The 17808-nt window shown below is 49.4% G+C and overlaps 1 long non-coding RNA gene across 1 annotated transcript; it reads right to left on the bottom strand.

Annotated features, from left to right (window-relative positions):
- Positions 1 to 6797: 6797 nt before the first annotated feature.
- Positions 6798 to 16591, bottom strand: LOC131275758 (uncharacterized). Its single transcript, XR_009183176.2, has 3 exons — positions 16468 to 16591; positions 16275 to 16358; positions 6798 to 9800 (listed from the first exon to the last, which is right to left on the bottom strand). It is a non-coding gene; the product is annotated as an uncharacterized lncRNA (long non-coding RNA).
- Between the last annotated feature and the right edge of the window lie 1217 nt (positions 16592 to 17808).

Genomic DNA, 17808 nt, shown 5'->3' with positions numbered 1-17808 from the left:
ACATCATTCCCTACCCTACCCCATGGCACTCTACCCCATCCCGCCCCACCCCACCTTCTCATTCCCCTCCCCTGTGGTTGCAAAGAGCAAATCAGCTCCACTTAGTAGCTTCACTTTGCACACTGAAATCATCAGGGGACACTTAAAAATAATTGATGCCTAGTTACGTCCCCCACTCCTCCATTCCCGCAAGATTAGGACTCAATGGTCTGGTGGGGGTGGCTCTTCTTGATTATTGGTAAACTCTCCCCAGGTGATTCTGGCATTCGCTATAGCTAAGCAACCATCTTGTCAACCTAGACCCATCCCTGATTCTTAGGGCCCAGCCTCCTTAGAAGGCAAGCCAGAACATCTTTGGTTAACAAAGATGGGGGCCCATTCCCGGGGTCCCCTTGCCACTGCCTAACTGACCTAAGAGCTACTTCCTCTTACCACAGACAATGTGCTTCATTGACCCTGAGGACTCCCGGTGAATGGCATTCTCCCCATTACCATTTGGAGAGTGCAGAGAAACCCACAGGAACCACCACAGCCCCACAAAGGGCCCAGGAACAGACAGGAGCTGTTGTCACGGAGTCACTGTAAGAGAGCAGCCACACAACTGCATTCAAAGGGCCCTGATGATAATGAGTATGCTAATGTGATTTCCACGGTGCCATTGCGATGCTACTTCCCAAAAAAACCCAACGCCTGACCTTCCTCATGGATTCAAAGCTTCCATTGAAGTCAACAGGGGATTTGGGTTAAAATAGCATGAAAGTTTTAACTTAAATAGATGAAACTGGGAAACTGTGAATTAAGGGTGAGTTTCACATTAGCCCTGACTACTGACCTTGAGGGGGAAAGGCGGTTGTGAGCCCTGCTTCTGAGGTTAGCTCTTGTCTTTAGGTGGACTGAACCAGCAAGTAGGAAGTTTTGCACAACAAATGAATACAAACTCAGAGCTCTGGAGGCCTGGGTTCAAATCCTAGCTGCGCCACTCACTGGCAGGGTGACCTTGGGCAAGGCACATCATTTCTCTGAGTCTCAATTTCCCCATCTGTAAAATGGAGTGAAGATACCTATATTGCATTTGCTTCATAGATTAAAGAAGTATGTATGTAGGAGGGCTTAGGAAAGTGGAAAGCATCTTCCAACCCATAAAAAGAGAAGGCATATTAACTGATTAGCTAACCTGGAAGAGCAGAATGAAGCACTGGCGCTGCCAGCCCTCCCACCTTTCTCCCAACCCCTGCTTCCTTCATTCAACATGTATTTATGAAGCACTTCCTGAGTGCCAGCACTGCTTGGGTGCTGGGGATTCAGCTGTGAGCAAAACAGACAAACTCTGCTCTCAGGGGAATTGCCATTCTAGCTGGGGAGATAGACACTAAACCCATGAACAGATAAATATTTAATATGTGAGTGGTGATAAGTGCTAGGGAGAAAAAAGAAGAGAAGCCCTTAATGAAAGGAGCAGAGATTTAAAATCACACAGACCTAAACTCAAATCCCAGCTTGCCCCTTTGCCAGCTGTGTAACTCTTAGGAAAGTGATCTGTCTGCCTGACACTCTTCTCATATGTTAAATGTGATCCATTGATCATCCATTGCACGAATGCATACAGAGCCTCTGTCTTGTGACAAGTATAGTTTTGAGTCCTGGGCAGATCACAAGGAAGAAACAAACAGTCCTTGCTCTCGAAGAGCTTAAAATCTATGGAGAGAAAGAGACACTAAACAAATGCACATATACCATGATGAAGAAAAATAAAGCAAAGAAGGTAAGCAAACGATGATGCGGATGAGTGCTATTTTCAGAAGGGTGTCAGGGAAGGCCTCTCAGTGGAGGTGCCATGTGAGCTGAGGCCTGAAGAATGGGGGCAGTTGACTATGTGGGAAGAGCTGGAGGAAACAGCAAGGGCAAAGGCCCTGCGGTGGGATCCTGCTGGGTGTCTGGAGGATTTGAGAATCAGAGACTGGGTGAAGTACCTGGCCCAACACCTGGCTCCAAGAGGTGCTCGATAGATAGTGGTTATTGCTTGTGCTCCTTTTATAGGAAAATGGGGGATAAGTGACTTTCCACTGTCATGAAAGTTCTTAGGGGCTCGGTGGATTGGTGACTTTTTTTGTTCATTTTTTTTCTCTTGTTATCTGAGTGAGAACCAGCAAGTCAAACTCCCCAGCCTGCCTGCCAGCCAGCCTGTCTCCGGTCTGAAGCCAGCTTGAATGTTTGACATGCTGTGGCTGTGCTGGGGGGAAGGGGGGTGCGTAATTAATGATGGTTATTAAATTAATAATGGCAGCATCTTGAATTTCTTTCCTCTCTTCAGCCTTACAAATTAGACGTCCTGGAAATGCTGTGCCCGTCGCCAAGATGCACCTCCATCTGGGGTAGAAGGCAACATCTGCTAAACAGCTGCATCTTGTTTAAGATCTGATACTTAATTAAATTACTCAGCTCTGGTAGGGGCAGGAGGAGCTGCGCGGGAAGGGGCAGGCCCAGTTCAGGAGCACAGAGTCCACCTCTTCCCAAACTCCTCTCCCAAAGTGAGGTGTCCCTCCACACACCTGCTGAGCCAGCCAACCTGGACATTTACGCATTTCTAGGATGCACCCTGCTCACTCATGCGACCCCTTCATCTCTACTCAAGCTGGCCCCCAGGGACACCCTCCTCCTCCCACCCAACTTCTCCGTGTCCTTTGAAAGGCCCAAACCCAAACATCAAATTCTCCTCCCTTTATTTTTTTTTCAATTTTTTCTTATTGCTTCTCTTACTACATAGTTTCAATTATCTTCAAGTTTACTAATCTTATGCTTCCCCAAATCTGCTGTTGAATCTATTAAGTTTTTTTTATTTTAAAAATTTATTTTTTAGATCAATGTTACATGTTATTCAGTTAACACAAGATAATAACTACGATAACAATAAATCTGCTTTAGGCACACACACGCAAAAAATGCTCTCCTCCTTGAGGCCTTTTCCAATCTCTGGGTACAGTGAATTACCTCCTATGGGCTCTGGCAGCACTTTGTACATTCCATAACTGTGGCACTCACCCCATTGTGTTGTGATTTTGTATCCCCTGCAGTTTTGTGAGCTGCTTATGGTTGGGAACCCTACTTAATTAGTCCTTGTAATCCAAGCACTGTGCCAAACCAAATACTTGGATAATAAATGAGTGGATGGAAGAATCGAGAGGAGGGGAGGGGAGGGGACGGGAGGGGAAGGAAAAGGGGAAGGGAAGGGAAAGGGAGGGGAAAAGGAGGGGAAAGGGAGGGAAGGGGAGGGAAAAGAACAGGAGGGAAGGGAAGGGCAGGGAAGGGAGAGATGAACAGATGGATCTACTACCACCATCTAAATCCAAGCCACCATATTTTCTCACAAATACCACAGTCTTCTGTCTTCCAGTCTTGCCCCCAAGAGTCCATTCCACTCAGAGCACTCAAAGGGATTTTAAATATGGAATTATATCTTATCACCCCTTGACTTAAAACCTGCCAGTACTGTCCACTTTTTTAATGGTGGCCTACAAACCCCTATAAGATACTGCCTTGCCCTACGCCTCTGTCCTATGCTCCAACTGCTTTGGGAAACTGCCAAGCTCTCTCTTACATCAGGGTCTTTGAATTTGTTCTTCCTTGCCTAGGACCCACTTCCCTGGCTCTCTGTGTACCTGGTGTCCTCTTATTCTTCCAGTCTAGCCCAAACGCCCTCTCCTCAGAGAGGCCTTTCTTTTCCCTCCATTTTAAAATAGCCACCACCTTGATCCAAAAGCAAAGTGGCTTGATCCAACTAACCAGGCCCCTGGCTGCAGAAAGCCAACCAGCTCCCAGAGCAGCAGCCTAGATCACAGAGCCTTTCCCCTGGGCTAGCCACAACCATCCCTTCCCCTGGGGGCTCACTCTTCCTCTCCATCAACTGAAGAGCCTTCATGAATGGGCTTGTCTGGAACTGTGGCAATTAAACCATCAGAGCAACATTGGACCATTTGTTTACTATGGCACTTAGAGCTGGAATGGCTTGTTGTTTTGAAGGTTTCTATTTTCAGCTCTGTTTCCTAGGGGTGGTGGGGAGAGGGTAAGCAATGAATCCTACTCTATTCAAGCAGAAAGATGCTTCAGCAAATCCTAGAATTTCAGAGTCACAGAATCCTAGAATCATTGTCATGGCATGTAAGAGCAGTGAAAATCTATAATTTTTGTTATAGACTCCTAACTTCATGGAATTCTAGAATCTTACTCAAAAGAAATTAGAATCTTAAAATCATAAAAATTTAGACTCCAAGTCTTGGAGTCATGGAATCTTAATAGGCTCTCATTTTGTTTTCTCTGCTCCAGGGTCACTTCCTCAGACTTTCTTTGACCACCTTATGTAAAATTTGCTTTCCCTCCCTGCTCTATTGTTCTCTATTGCTTGACCCTGGTCCATTTTTCTTCATAGAACTGATCACCACCTGCTTAGTTGCTTATCGCTTGTCACCTGCACATCTTAGATAGAAGTCAGGAATTGTGTTTTTTTTCACTGCTTGGAACAATACTTAGAACAATGCTTGGCATGAAGTAAGGGTTTTTTAAAAGCCCATTCAACAAATATTTATTAAGTACCTACTTCATGCCTGTCCCTTAGAGCTCATCTTGTCTTGGGATGTAAGTAGGTGTTATTTTGCATCCAGTTGGCAGTAGCTACCCAGAGCACTGTGTTGAAAAGAATTCTAGGGATTCATCTAAACTCCATGGGGAAGGGGGATTGATTAGTAATGTCTGGCATGGACCCAGCAATGGAGAAAGGTGGCCTTTTCTGCTCTGGTTTCTAGTTTTACACTTAAAAGTTGTGGTCCAGAAGGGGATGAGAATGCACCAGTGTCAGCCAGCTTGGTGTTGCCAGAACCAGTATTAAAACCCAGTTGTTCTAATCTGTACTCTTCAGTCTTGCCTCATAGTGCTTTGTGTTGATTCCTGTGCCAGAGTCTCTCTCAGGCACCTGTTTAATGCGCTCCCTCCCTCAGCCATTAGGCTCTCATTTTCCCCCCTCCGCCCCACCTTTCCAAGACTGGGGTCTGCTGGAGTCCCTGGCCCAGAACTCCAGCTTGGGAACCCAATTCTGGAGCACTGCCTGAATGCACAAGCCAGTTATTTTTAAAAATCTAAAAAGAAAAGGAAGAAAGAGAATACTCACTGCTTCAGTCTCTGCACCAGCCCTGGCTGAGAGAATAGAGACTTGAAAGGAACAAAGGGTTTCCTCAAACACGGCAGATCAAGGGCTTGGCTTATGTGGTAACCGGTAACCGACCACCGAGCTTTGTGACAGAACTTTCAGAAGGCGGCAAGCCTCTGTTCCTGCCGCACTCTCGGGGTGGGAGGGGGGAGAAAGGGGACATCTCCCCTCCCACCACCCTGGGGTCTGCTGCAGAAGCCTTGAGGGAAGCCAGAGTCCTGCTCCAGTCCACAGCATTACCTTCCTCAACAGGTCCCCTTTCAGGGAGTTGGAGACCAGTTGAAACCCCCAACATCCCCTCACCTATGGGAGGCCTGACAAAGCCTTTTCTGGAATTCTCCCAGCCACAAATTATCCTACTCCTTTCCTCCTGCAGATTTCCCCTTTCAAGCTGCCTCTGAGTACAGTTTGTACATCCAGGTCTCCAGGGTCAGTGCTGGTCAATTCTGAAACTGCAGGATTGTAATTTCAGAATTGTGCCTCCAAGGATGAACAACTCCAACTGAGTCATAATAGGTTGTGTGTGAACTACTCTGGGCTGTGAGAAGCCCTTCAGGGGTCACAGCTCACACTGGCACCAAATCTCAGTTTGCCAGGGCTGCTATGACAAGCACCGCACTGGCTGGCTTGAACAACAGGAATTTTGGGACTCACAGTTTGGAGGCTAGGAGTCCAAAATCAAGATGTCGGCAAGCCGTACCTTCTCTGAAGCCTGCCATGTTCTGGTGGTGGCTTGCTGGCAGCTGGTCTCTGCCTCTGTCACAGGGCAATTTGTGTCTTTCTGTCTCCTCCCATGACTTGAGTCTCCATGTCCAAATTTCTTTGGCTTATATGGGCTCCGGTCACATTGGACTAAGGCCTACCCTGATTCAGTTTGGTCTCATCTTAGTAGGATCTTCAAAGATTCCATTTACAAATGAGTTCACAGCCACAGGACTGGGCTGGGGACTTGAATATGTCTTTGTGGGGGACATGATCTGGTCTCGCACACACCCTATTTTTCCAGAAGGCCAAGCACTGTGTCTCAGTTGACAGAGCAGTAACCAACAGAGCTGACGCCTGAACCCATGTCTTCCCATCTCTTCAGCCATGCTATTTGCCCCTCTGCACTGCTCCTCTGGCCCTCCCCTCTGTGTGGGGAAGATATGGGTGCCTGACCCCAAATCACAGGATCCAAGAGGCCTCCAAAAAAGATCAGATGTTTGTCCGCATGCGTGAGTCTGGCTTTCGGCCTTAGGGTGACACAGGCCTCTTGGGTCTCCTTGTCCACCTGCTGTGTTTCTTGGTCTCTCTCTCTCTCCCCATGTCCCTCTCTGTATTTGAATTTCTCTGGCTCTTTTCTATGCCATCTGGGCAGGAAGGTCTCCTCTTGTCTCCACTCTGTGGGCCTCTCTCTCTGGATCTTTTGCTGCCTCCATCTTCTGTCCCTTCCCCTAACCCTGCTGGTTTCTCCTTCCTGTGTCTCCTCTTATGTTTCTCTGCACCTGTGTGCTACTTTCTCACAGTCTCCTCAAAGCTCGCTCCCTCCCTCCGTGCTTCTCTCTCCTTTAATCCTCTGTCCCTAGCTCTGTGACTTCTTTCCCCAGCTCATCTTTCTCTCTTTGTTTGTCTCTCTCTTTCTCCCTAGTTTTATTTCTCTCTCTCTCTGCCTCTCCACTGTCTCATGGCTTTCTCTCTGACTGTCTCTCCTCTGTCTTTGTCTCTCTGTCTCTCTCCCTCTCTGTTTGTCTCTCTCTCTGCCTGTCTCTCTGTATCTCTTCAGCTTTCCTCCCCTTCCCTCTTCTCACCCTCCTGGAGCCTGCCCCTTCTCTCTCACATCCCCACACTGACACATAACATTCCAGCAAATCCCAGCTTAGCTGTAGGGAGTGGACAAGGAGAGATTGGTAAAAGGAGCTCCCAAAAGCTGGATTTTGTTTGGGGGGCGAGGTGGGTCATGTTAAAAGGGACAGAACAGCTCCAGTCTCCTTCTTTTCTTCCTCAGAAATGACTGGATGCTTTCCTGGGAGGTAGAAGAGAAAGTCTCTGAATAGGGATTTAAAGCACTAAGCTCTGATTCCTTCTTTTTAATATTTATAAAGAGAGAAAGGGGATAATTTCAGGAAGATCATTTCAAGGCGAAAACCCACATATTTTCAATAGAATTATTCCAAAAGCCCCTTTCCAGCTCATTGGAGTGTATAATTTTCTAAGTTAAAGACACGAGGCCTGGTTTCCAAGTTCCTTAAAATGACACAGCTAGTCAGGGCCAGAAAGGAAGTGTAAGATGAGAAGATGGGGGTGGCAGCCGAGAAGAGGAGGACTGGTGAACCTGCCTGAGGCCAGGCCGGGGACAGCAGTGGCCAGCATCCGGCCCACCCTCCCCTTCTCCACTTGTCTCCCTCAACAAATCAGACAGACCGGGGGCAATAATCAAAATCAAATACTCCTCCCAATGCTGAGATCTCTCTAAGCCTGGATCTGCACAGCCAACTGCCCGGGCAGAAGGCCCTTGGATTCCTCCAGCTCAGTGGGCCCAGAGCCGCCCCTGCCATCTTCCTCCCCACACCTCCTCCTCCTCAGGGTTCCCCATCTCAGCCACAGTCCTTGCTCGCTTCTGATCAGTGGCCTGGCCTTGCCAAAGTCCCACCTTAATTCCTCTGGACTCTCCCCAATGCCCACCCCTACTGCCCAGGCTGGGCCTTACCATTCCTGGCCTACACCCCTGCGATGGCTTCCAGGCAGCTGTCCCGGCCTCTTGCCTCTCCTGCTCCCTGTGAGGACACAGGCCAAGAGGGAACTACCGAAGCCCAGCTCTGAGGGTGGTCCTCCCATCCCCCAAAGCATTCATGGTTCCCGTCCCCTCCAGGGTGACGACCAAGCCCCTACCTGGGCATCCATGGTGTGCCATAACCTGACACCTTTATTTCCGTGTCTCACTCCTTTTGCTAACTCTTCACTATGGCCACAACGAGCCACCCTCTTTTCTGCCTTACCCAAAAGGAAGAATAGAAGTTTCTCTACCTCCAGCCTTTACCCTGGCTGGTCCCTTCCCCGGGAAGACCATCCCTGCCATCTTGAGCCCCAGCTCAAATGCCACCTTTCTAGGAAGCTTGGATGTACTCTCTCATTGTTCTCCGTGTGGCAGACTATTTTTCCTTCTCTTTGACCCATGACATTTCACTTTAAGCATGAGACTAGTGATAGTGCCTGAGAACAGGTAAGCTCAGTGGCTGAGGCAGAGGGCCCAGGAACCAGGTCGATGCCTCTGACATTCTCCTAAGTCCAGCCAAGCTGGAGTCTGTGATTCTGCTGGGTGTCCAAAATGGTTGGCAAGTCTTCTCTGCTACTCATTACAGTTATAACAATAATTAGCGATGTCATTGCAAAGATTCGTTATTGTGCTCTTACACATGCTAAATGATCTGCATTTATTATCTCACATTGCTTACCACAACAGTACAGATGAGGAAACCAAGGCTCAGAGAGGACCAGCAGCCTGCATAGCATCTCACTGTGAGTTAGAGGGAGCCAGGGCTTGGGCCAGGACTGCCCTGCTCTGGTATGTCTGGTTTAACCACAGACACAGAAAATGTGGAGCCTGCAGAACCAGAAGGAACTAAGCATGTCATCCCTGACTCATCTCCACTGAACGGGGCCCATGGCCACATCCCCGGCCCTGGGTCCCAGCTTCCCCATTTTCTCAATTGTCCAGTTCCCATTTAAAAGCTGACATTTCCTGGGCTAGTTCTATAAACCCCAAGGTCACAGCCCATCTTCCTTTTCCTGGAGAAGTCATGCGTGGGAGAGATGAGGCACAGAAATTCTAAAGAAGCCTGGGAAGGGTGGTGCAAAAGCGTGCCTTCCCGCTCCCCAGACTCAGTTGCGATGCTTGGGGCTATTCTCCTGGCTCACAGCAAAAGCCCTAAGATACTGTCAGGCTGTTCGCATGCAACTCTCAGGCACATTTTGACCCCTGCCGGAGGCTGGCCCCTGAGCTCTCACCAGGGCATCTATGCCAATCTCCTCTCTGGTCTCCTGCTTCTACTCGAGGCCTCAATCTACACAGCAGCCTGGTCATTTTAACAAAAATCACAAGGTCACAAACCCTCTTTACTTCTTAAAACCCTCCATGGGTGGCATAGCCATATGATAGAATACTACTCAGTCATAAAAAGGAATGAAGTACTGATACAAGCTAAATCATGGATTAAACTTGAAAACCTTGGGCTGAGTGAAAGAAGCCAGGTACAAAAGGACAAACATTATATGATTCCACTTGTATGAAAAATCTAGAAAAAGCAAATCCATACAGACAGAAAGTAGATTAGAGGTTACCAGAGGGTAGGTAGCAGGAAGGTATTGCTTAATGGTAATAGAACTTCTGTTTGGGATGCTGGAAATGTATTGATAATGAATGCTGTTGTACAACGTGTACACCTAAAAATGGTTAGAATGGCAAATTTTATGTTATATGTATTAGCACAATTTAACAAATAAACATAAACCTTCCATGAATTTTCATCATGCTTGGAATAAAATCCAGACTGGGGAGCAGATGTGGCTCAAGCAGTTGAACACCTGCCTTCCACACGGGAGGTCCTGGGTTCAGTTCCCAGTGTCCCTGAAAAAACAAAAACAAACAAGTAAAACAAAGGGAAAAAACCAACTCAGGGAAGCCCATGTGGCTCATTGGTTGAGCACCAGCTTCCCACATATGAGGTCCCGGGTTCAATCCCTGGCCCCGGTACCTAAAAAAATAAAAAATAAAATCCAGACTGCTGGCGCAGGCCTCCCCAGCTCCAAGTGTCTGGCCCTTGGGCCTCTCTGGGCTGTGGCCACAATGGCCTCCATTAAGGCCCAAGAAAAACCAGGTTCTTTCCTTCCTCAGGGCCTTTGCTCTTGCTCTTTCCTCTCAATCCTTTTCCTGGCTTGCTCCTTGGTCATTTTACAGATGAGACAGGAGAGGCTATCCAGCGATGCAATGTGGGGCTAGAACCCCACCCAGCCCCTTGACTGCAGGTTTTGAGGCCTCTTCAGACCCCCTCAAAGGGATCTAGGGTCTAGTTTGCTTCACCAAAAACCAGGGTACCCACTCCCAACTTGCCTCCTAGAGAAGGCTTCTCTGGAACACTTCCAATCTCAAGACTTCCGGCTCCCTTCCTTCTACAGATCACCCCCTCCATCTTAGGATGACCATGGGGTATGGATTTTACCCTCGAGCTGGAGCAGGCTGGCGAATGGTCCCAGACCATGCATGGTTGATCTGGACCCCCACTGAGGGCTGGACAACTCGACACTTACTGAGCACCTGCTGCTTGATAAATGCTGAGCTGAGGCTTTACAGGCTCTAGCTCAAGTTCATGCCCACCATGCTCAAGGTCAAGCTATCATCCCAGTCATGGTCGGACACAGGTTCAGAAGGGCAGTGGCTTGTACAAGAGCCCACATGATGTTCTTCTTAACCCCTTCATCATCTCAGCTCAAGGTCAGCTGGGATCGCGGCTTGGGGTAGTGTGAAACCCTGAGAGGCATGTAACTTGAGGAGCATGCGCGAGTGCATGGGTTTTCCAGGTTGCCTTGGCATCACTCGGTTTTTCTTTTCCAGAGTGAGGAGCAGTGAGGGTTGGGGAGGCCCAGGATATTTTTGCTCTAACCACCTGTTCAAAGAAAGCCTACTTCTGAAGGGGCCCAGCCCACACAGGGAAGGGGCAGAGCTGCGCGATGGTGGAGGTCTGACTGAGGTCCGGTGGGCTCTCAGGACGCAGCAGCGTTCCCATCAGTCAGCTATGTGCAGCCGGAGTTCTGGAGAGGGCCTGAGGGCAGGGGTGCAGGGAGACAGCCGACTCTGGTTCATCCCAGTTTGGAGGTGGCAGTGAGCAGCGGCTGGAGGCCCCATGGTCTGGCCGCCTGGGATTTCTCTCACCCTGCCTTTTCCTGTTGGCGAGGAAGCTGTTCACTCCTAGAAAGTCATCCATCCGCCATAAGATCAACCTCATTGTCATGGAGAAGTCTCAGTTCCCAGCGGGCAGAGGCAAGTGGCCAATGTCTAGCACTCGGAGCCCCAGACACACAGTGTGAAGAGGCCCTAGATGACACAGCGTCCAACGGCCCCGTTTTTAAAAGAGGAAACTGAGGTCCAGAAATAGGACGAGATGGGGAAGGAGTCAGTGTCAGAGCTGAACCCAAACCCAGCCCTCCCCACTTCCAGGCCCACCTTTGTGCTGCATCCTGTCAAATCACCCCCAGTGCCCTGAACTGGCTTATTATGATTTTAAGATTCAACATGACATCCTAAGAAAACATGTTAACAAAGCATTCCAACACAATATAATATTCTAATGTAACACTAACAAAATATTGTAACATAGCACTCAAATATTCTAACACAACCTGATAGTCTAATTCAACATTTTAGCACAATTCTTACCAACATTCTAATCTAACATTCTAAAAAAATACCATTCTAACATTACATAACGTTCTAATACATTATTATAAGATGTTATAACACAGCATTCTAATCTAAGCTGCTACCACAACATGACATTTCTGTATCATTTGAACACAATTATATGCCATCCTCTAAAATAACTTTCTAAGTTATTACTCTAATACCGAGGAGTCTGAGATTATCAGCCCCTGGAGTTTCCACTGGACAAGGTGACCCTGCGCCCTAGTTATGCTGCCCAGAGCTCATGGCCTGGTTGCAGACCCGGCCACCTCCTTCGCTCTGGCTTTGTGACCACATCTGGGCAGGCCCAACCTGCTTCTGATGCTGGGGGCCCCGGGACCCTTGTCAGACCGACAGACCCAGCTTCCAGCCCCATAGAGGACACAGCCTCCCAAGGCAGGTGCTTGACAACTTAGCCTCTGGTGGTAACCTGCACCCACCCATCTCCCGGCCAGGCCCCAGGCGCTAGGTGGGGGGAGATGAGGGAGAAGGAGGAAGAGGCTGTTCTGGTCCCACTTGGAGTGTGCAGGGGCAGGCGAGGACAACCCCAATATTTGGAACAGGTTTCCTCGCGGGCTTCTATTCCATTAGCAGGGCCAGACAAGAGGATGTGCCAGGACAGCCAGGAAAGAGGAGAGTCAGGGCCTCGAGGCAGCAGTGCTGGGGACCTGGGAATGCAAGGCTGTCCGGGCTTAAGTGTCAGTGAGAGCAGTAGTTTTGGAAACTTTTGTCCATCTAGAAGATTCCCCACAAACCCCAGTCTACAAGGTGGTCCTACTGAGACCTAGCGCCTCCTCTGTCCTTTGCCTGGCCACCTGCAGCTACGTTCCAGCCTGGGCCACCTTGCTGATCACCACGTCCCCCAGGCACCTTCCCACCCCTGGGCCTTCCCATCCCTGCGGTTCCCTTTGCCTGGACCACTGTCCCCCAGTTCCCGTGAGGCATTCTCTCACTTTCTCTGGGTCTCTCCCTGCTCCAATGCCAGCACCCCAGAGTGCCCGCTCTGCCCAAGCTCTTTTCAGCAACAACCCCCTTCTCCCACCACCTTCTGCCCTCTGCAGATTTCCTGCCCAATAGGTACCACCATCTGACAGGTATTTTGGTGATTCATCCATCTCTCTGCTCTCCCAAAACCATGGTTCTTGACCCAGCTGTGCACCAGAATCACCTGGGAGATTTTTAAGACTCTGATGCCCCATTGCAGACCAAGTGAATCAGAATGCTGAGGTGCCAGGCAGGCATCAGGAATTTGTAAAGCTCCCAAGTGACCCCAAGTTGTGCGCAGATCAAGGCTGAGAGTTCCTGAACTAGAATGTCAGCTCCCCGAGGGTAGGGACTGCCCTCTTTTTCAATAGGTTTCTGGCAAACAGTCTGTACTCAATAAATATCTGTGAATAAATAAATAAATTTTTTAAAAGTTTCCATTTTTAAAAAATTAGTCACATAGTAAAAATGTTAAACAGTATAAAAATTTCACAATGAAAGTGGCCTTCCTCCTTCCCCAGGCTTAAAAGGAAAGACAGAGTTAATCTGGAAAAAAGAGGGGAAGGGCATTCCCTTCAGGGAGTACAGCATGTGCAAAGGTCCAGAGGTACGACCCAGTACTAGTTTCTGGCTCGTGTAAGAACTTGTCAGCCTGTGCCACCTCATGACCTTGCTAAGGCATCAGGGGGCCCTTCCAGAAGGTCTCAATTCCCCAGAAGTTCAGATTCTCCAAATTTGTTTCAAGCCTCAGTTCCTTCTTCAGTATGTGTGTGTGGGGGAGAAAGGGGGAATTATCCTGACTCTTGGGGATCTGAGCATCTGAGATAGATGCAAAGTGATGTGTGAACTCTGAAGTGCTGAGTGCCCTCCCTGTGCCAGGCATGTGCCTTGTTCTTTAGGGATGCCACCTCATTCCATCTGTACAGTCAGCGGGGGTGAACTATTATTGTGCCATTTTGCAGATGGGGAAACAGAGACTTGGAGAGGTGGGGTGACTTGCCCAAGGTCACTCAACTAAGGCCCTGAACCCAGAACCAAACCTAAGTCTGTCCATCTCTAAAGACTGTGGAAGCAGGGGGCTTGAGGGCTCTTGACCCGTAAGTATCAGGTCTGTAGGATTTGAGGGCTCCGAGCCCCAGAGTCCAGGTGGTCAGGATGGAGCAGACAGTCTGGTTTATTGATTTATTTCACACACATCCCAACCCGATTGTTTGCCAGAGGGAGGGGTGGGGGCGGCTGGCGGAGCCTGGGCTGTCTCAGTTACAGGGGCCGGGGAGGGGGGCTTGGCTGATTGCCAGCCAATCCAGGCTGCCGGAGCTGGCGTTGGAAAGGCCCTGGCCCCATCTTGCCGGGACACTCTATCTTTGTCCTTGGGCACAAAGGGGGCCTTGTCTCAGCCCAGCAGCGCTGATTCCACATGCTCCCGACTGCCCCAGCCTCTCTGCCTCCAGAAAGGCCCATTTTGTTGAGTCAAAAGACTAACTTGTTTCTTTTTCATCAAAACGTGTTGACTGACCTGGTTGATTTATCTTGGGAAAGTGGTGGGCGAGGGAGGGGAGTGAGGTGACAGAGATGGGTACAATCTAGAAGGGTCTGTAGCCCAGCCTGACTTGGGGGTGGGCACCCAGTTCTCACCTGAGAAAGAGAGACAGCTCCATTCTAAGTGTGATTTCAAGGAGCAGGTCAGTCTCCCAACTTCACTAGAGGCAGAGATTCCACCATTAGCTATTCATTTCTTTGGCTTCAATCTTTGTAAACAGCTAAAAATAAAAACTTCCTTCCAATGGGAGTTTCCTGTTATAGCACCTGAGTGTGAATTAGTTTTCCTGAGAATAGAGGTGAGTCAGTAGCAAGAGAGAACAAGTAGCAGAAAGGAAGCCACTGGTAGCCCAGAAGGGGTACCAGGAGGGAAGATACTACTCACAGATAAAGTGGGATTAAGTGAGGGAGAAAATAAAAGCAGACTTTTTCTTCAGTAATTTCCCTCACAAAAAGATCAGTCCTTCTCTCTCCACATCCACCACCCTATTGCTGTCATTTCCTTCCTCCCTCCCCCCTTCCTTCCTTCCTTCCTTTCTTCCTTCCTTCCTTCTTTCCTTCCTTCCTTCCTTCCTTCCTTCCTTCCTTCCTTCCTTCCTTCCTTCCTTCCTTCCTTCCTTCCTTCCTTCCTTCCTTCCTTCCTTCCTTCCTTCCTTTCCCCTTTGCTCTCTTCCTCCCTCTGTCCCTCCTCCCCTCCCCTCCCATCCCCTCCCCTGCTCTCCCCTTCCCTCCCCTTCCAGAAATACTTGGTGAACACCTGCTCTGTCAGGGTCTCTGCAAGGCACTGGCATCCCAGTGCAGAATAAGATTGGTGCCTTCAGGAAGCTTCCACTCTTCTGGGGGATACAGTTGATTAACAAGCAAACGCCCTAACATGATAATCCTGATGGAGGTGTGTGCTGTGAGGAAGTAAGGCACGGCGTTGGGACAGAGCTGCTGGGCGGATGGGAGGGCCTCTGTGGCCAGGCCCCCTAAGGAGGGGCGTTTGCCTGAGATGCGGAGGGAAGAAGGAACCAGCTATGAAAGCGCTGGGAGACGAGTGTTCCAGGCAGAAGGAGCAGCACATACGAAGGCTCCGGTGGGACCAACAGGGAGTTTTCCATATACGTTAAGAGCAATGAGGCGGGATCCGAGTGTATGGTAGGAAAAGTGGGAGGAGGAAGGATCCGGAGTGACAGGGCCCAGACCCATAGGGCTTAGTGGCTCCTCGGAATGTCCTTGGATTTTTTTCTTAGCAAAATGGAAAACTGTGGGAGGATTCAAGCAAGGTGGAGGCAAGGTCTGATTTTTTTAAAAGCCCACTGGCTGCCGGGTGGAAAATGGCTGGGACAGAGGCTGTTGCAGCGTCTAGGTGATGCAGTGTGTGGCTGGGCCTACATGGGGCAGCGGCTGGGTGGAGAATGAACAGGACTAAAATAACTGTTTTGGAGATAGGACCCAGAAAAGAAAGAAAGGAAGGAAGGAAGGGAGGGAGGGAGGAAGGAAGGGAGGGAGGGAGGGAGGGAGGGAGGGAGGGAGGGAGACAGAAAATTTAGGGTCTAGTCCCTATTCTACTTCTGAGTTTCAGTATGACCCTGGACAAGTCCCTTCCCCTTTCTGGGCCTCAGTTTCCCCTTCGATAAAGTGAGGCTCAAGGGGGCTGGAGCAGCTGATGCCAAGGTCTCTGGCAGCAGCGACAGTCAGCCTCACCCCTGAGGCCTGATGTTTTCAGGGGAGGGGACTGTGATCCATTTACCAATGCAGCCAGGCCTGGCTGGCCCAAGGGCAGCTGCAGAAACCGGGGATGATTCAGAGACTCACACGTGGTCCCTCTGCCGTCAGAAGAAACTGGGCCAGGGGCCTGCGACTCACCAGCAGGCTGGGAAGGGCTGGCAGGAAGCCGCCTCACAGCTGGGGAAGGGAGCAGGCTGCCAGCACTGTGCTTCCTGAGCCCCTCTGGGGACTGGTGCTCCAGCCACCACAGCCACCATCCCTTCAACCCTGGGGTCGTGCCCACCTCTGTGGGCTGGCCAGAGGCCAGGACCCACTGCTTAGTCTTCTCTCTGCCAGTCACAGTGGGGTGGGTGTTAACAACCCCATTTCACTAATGAGGAAGCTGAAGCCCAGAAAGAAATCACTCACCAGGTGCTGGTGGCAGAGTGTGGAGCCCTTCTTGGTTGGACGGTTCCTTGCATTGCTCCTTTCTGCCTCCAAGTAGTGAGAGAACTGGAGGGAAAAAAAAGAAAGAGAAGCTAAATACGTTTTCACAACTACAGAAACTCACACCCTCGCGTGTTGCCAGTGCTGAGGACTTTCAGACCCAAGCTTTTCTTACCTTTTTGCAACATAGGTAAGCGACTTGGCCATTGTTCACAGCTCTTCAGCTGTTCATTTGTTCATTGGCGCTTTCAACAAATACTTCTTGGGAGCCTTTTACTTGCCAGGGACCAAGTGAGACTCTGAAAAGGGGGGTACAGTGATTAACAAAATCACTTATCATCTGCATTCATTGGCTTGTATTGTATAAATAAGTGAGACAGATACTAACACTATATATAACTCTATAGTCATCCACTAATTGTGGCTTTAAGTTCCTTGCTGCTCTGAGTTTCAATTTACTATTGTAAAATAGATGGTTAGAGTTCCTGCCTCATGGGGTTGTGGTAAAGATTAGATATCACCTGTATCGGGCCCAGCACAGTACCTGGCCCCATACATGTGCTCATTAAATATTATTTGTCACTGCTGTTTGTTGTGCATAACATAGCCTCCCACTTAAGATTAGATTAGATGTGCAAAAGATTTATTGGAGCAGGAACAAAAGGCAGGGAGAGCCTTCAGACCATGATGGGTGGGTCTGACACCTGCAGAAAGAGAGGGGGGAGGAAGGCAGGTTGGGCAGGAAGAGTACTGGCCTGCAGGACGGTTCCAAGAAAGGACCAGAAATGCCAGTGGGGAGTCCTCTAGCCTACTTCACTTGTCAGAGGAATCCTGTCTCCAGCATGTGCCTGCCTTGGTACCACCTGCTGCCCCAATGCTCAGTCATTGGCTAGAGGGGCCTATAAGAAGCATGGGCTCAGTACAAGCCTGACAGTGCAGAGCAAGGTATAGCAACTGGGCTGTCAGTCAAGCTCCCAATGACAGATGATCTGAACAAGGCATGTTCACGGCCACCACAATAACCGGACTTAGCCTTGGAGCCAGCGAGTCTCCAACCTCTGCACCAATTCATCAGGATAAGTCCATCCAGCAATTCATGCCCTCGGCATGATCAATTAACTGGCACAGGAGAATTATGGGGAGGGCATTTGGCCAACATCAAGACACACATACCCTGGCAAGTTTTAGATTGTAAGTAGGTGGAAAGTATGATGGAACCCAGAGCAAATGAGGGCCTGTTTGGATCAGGCACTGCTGACTTCAGGAAGGAGAAGTTGGAACTATATTTATAAGATTAGGCAAATGAAAAAAATATACCAAGGAGAAAGCTGCCAAGGGCCCTTCCTACTCAAAAGAGATGAACTTTGTCTCAGGGCACCGCCACCGTGGGAGGCAAGCTTGCTAGGGTGCTGGACTCCCACCCATTCGGAAGGACCTTGGATTTCTAGGGAAATTTATCTGCTTGGTATGGGAAGGGATCTTCTCATTCACAGTCCAATCCTCCCTTTATACAAAT

The sequence above is a fragment of the Dasypus novemcinctus genome, chromosome 24 (assembly GCF_030445035.2).
Source record: "Dasypus novemcinctus isolate mDasNov1 chromosome 24, mDasNov1.1.hap2, whole genome shotgun sequence".
Lineage (NCBI taxonomy): Eukaryota > Metazoa > Chordata > Mammalia > Cingulata > Dasypodidae > Dasypus > Dasypus novemcinctus.
The sequence above is the reverse complement of the archived record's forward strand: the minus strand, read 5'-3'. Positions and strand labels throughout refer to the sequence as shown.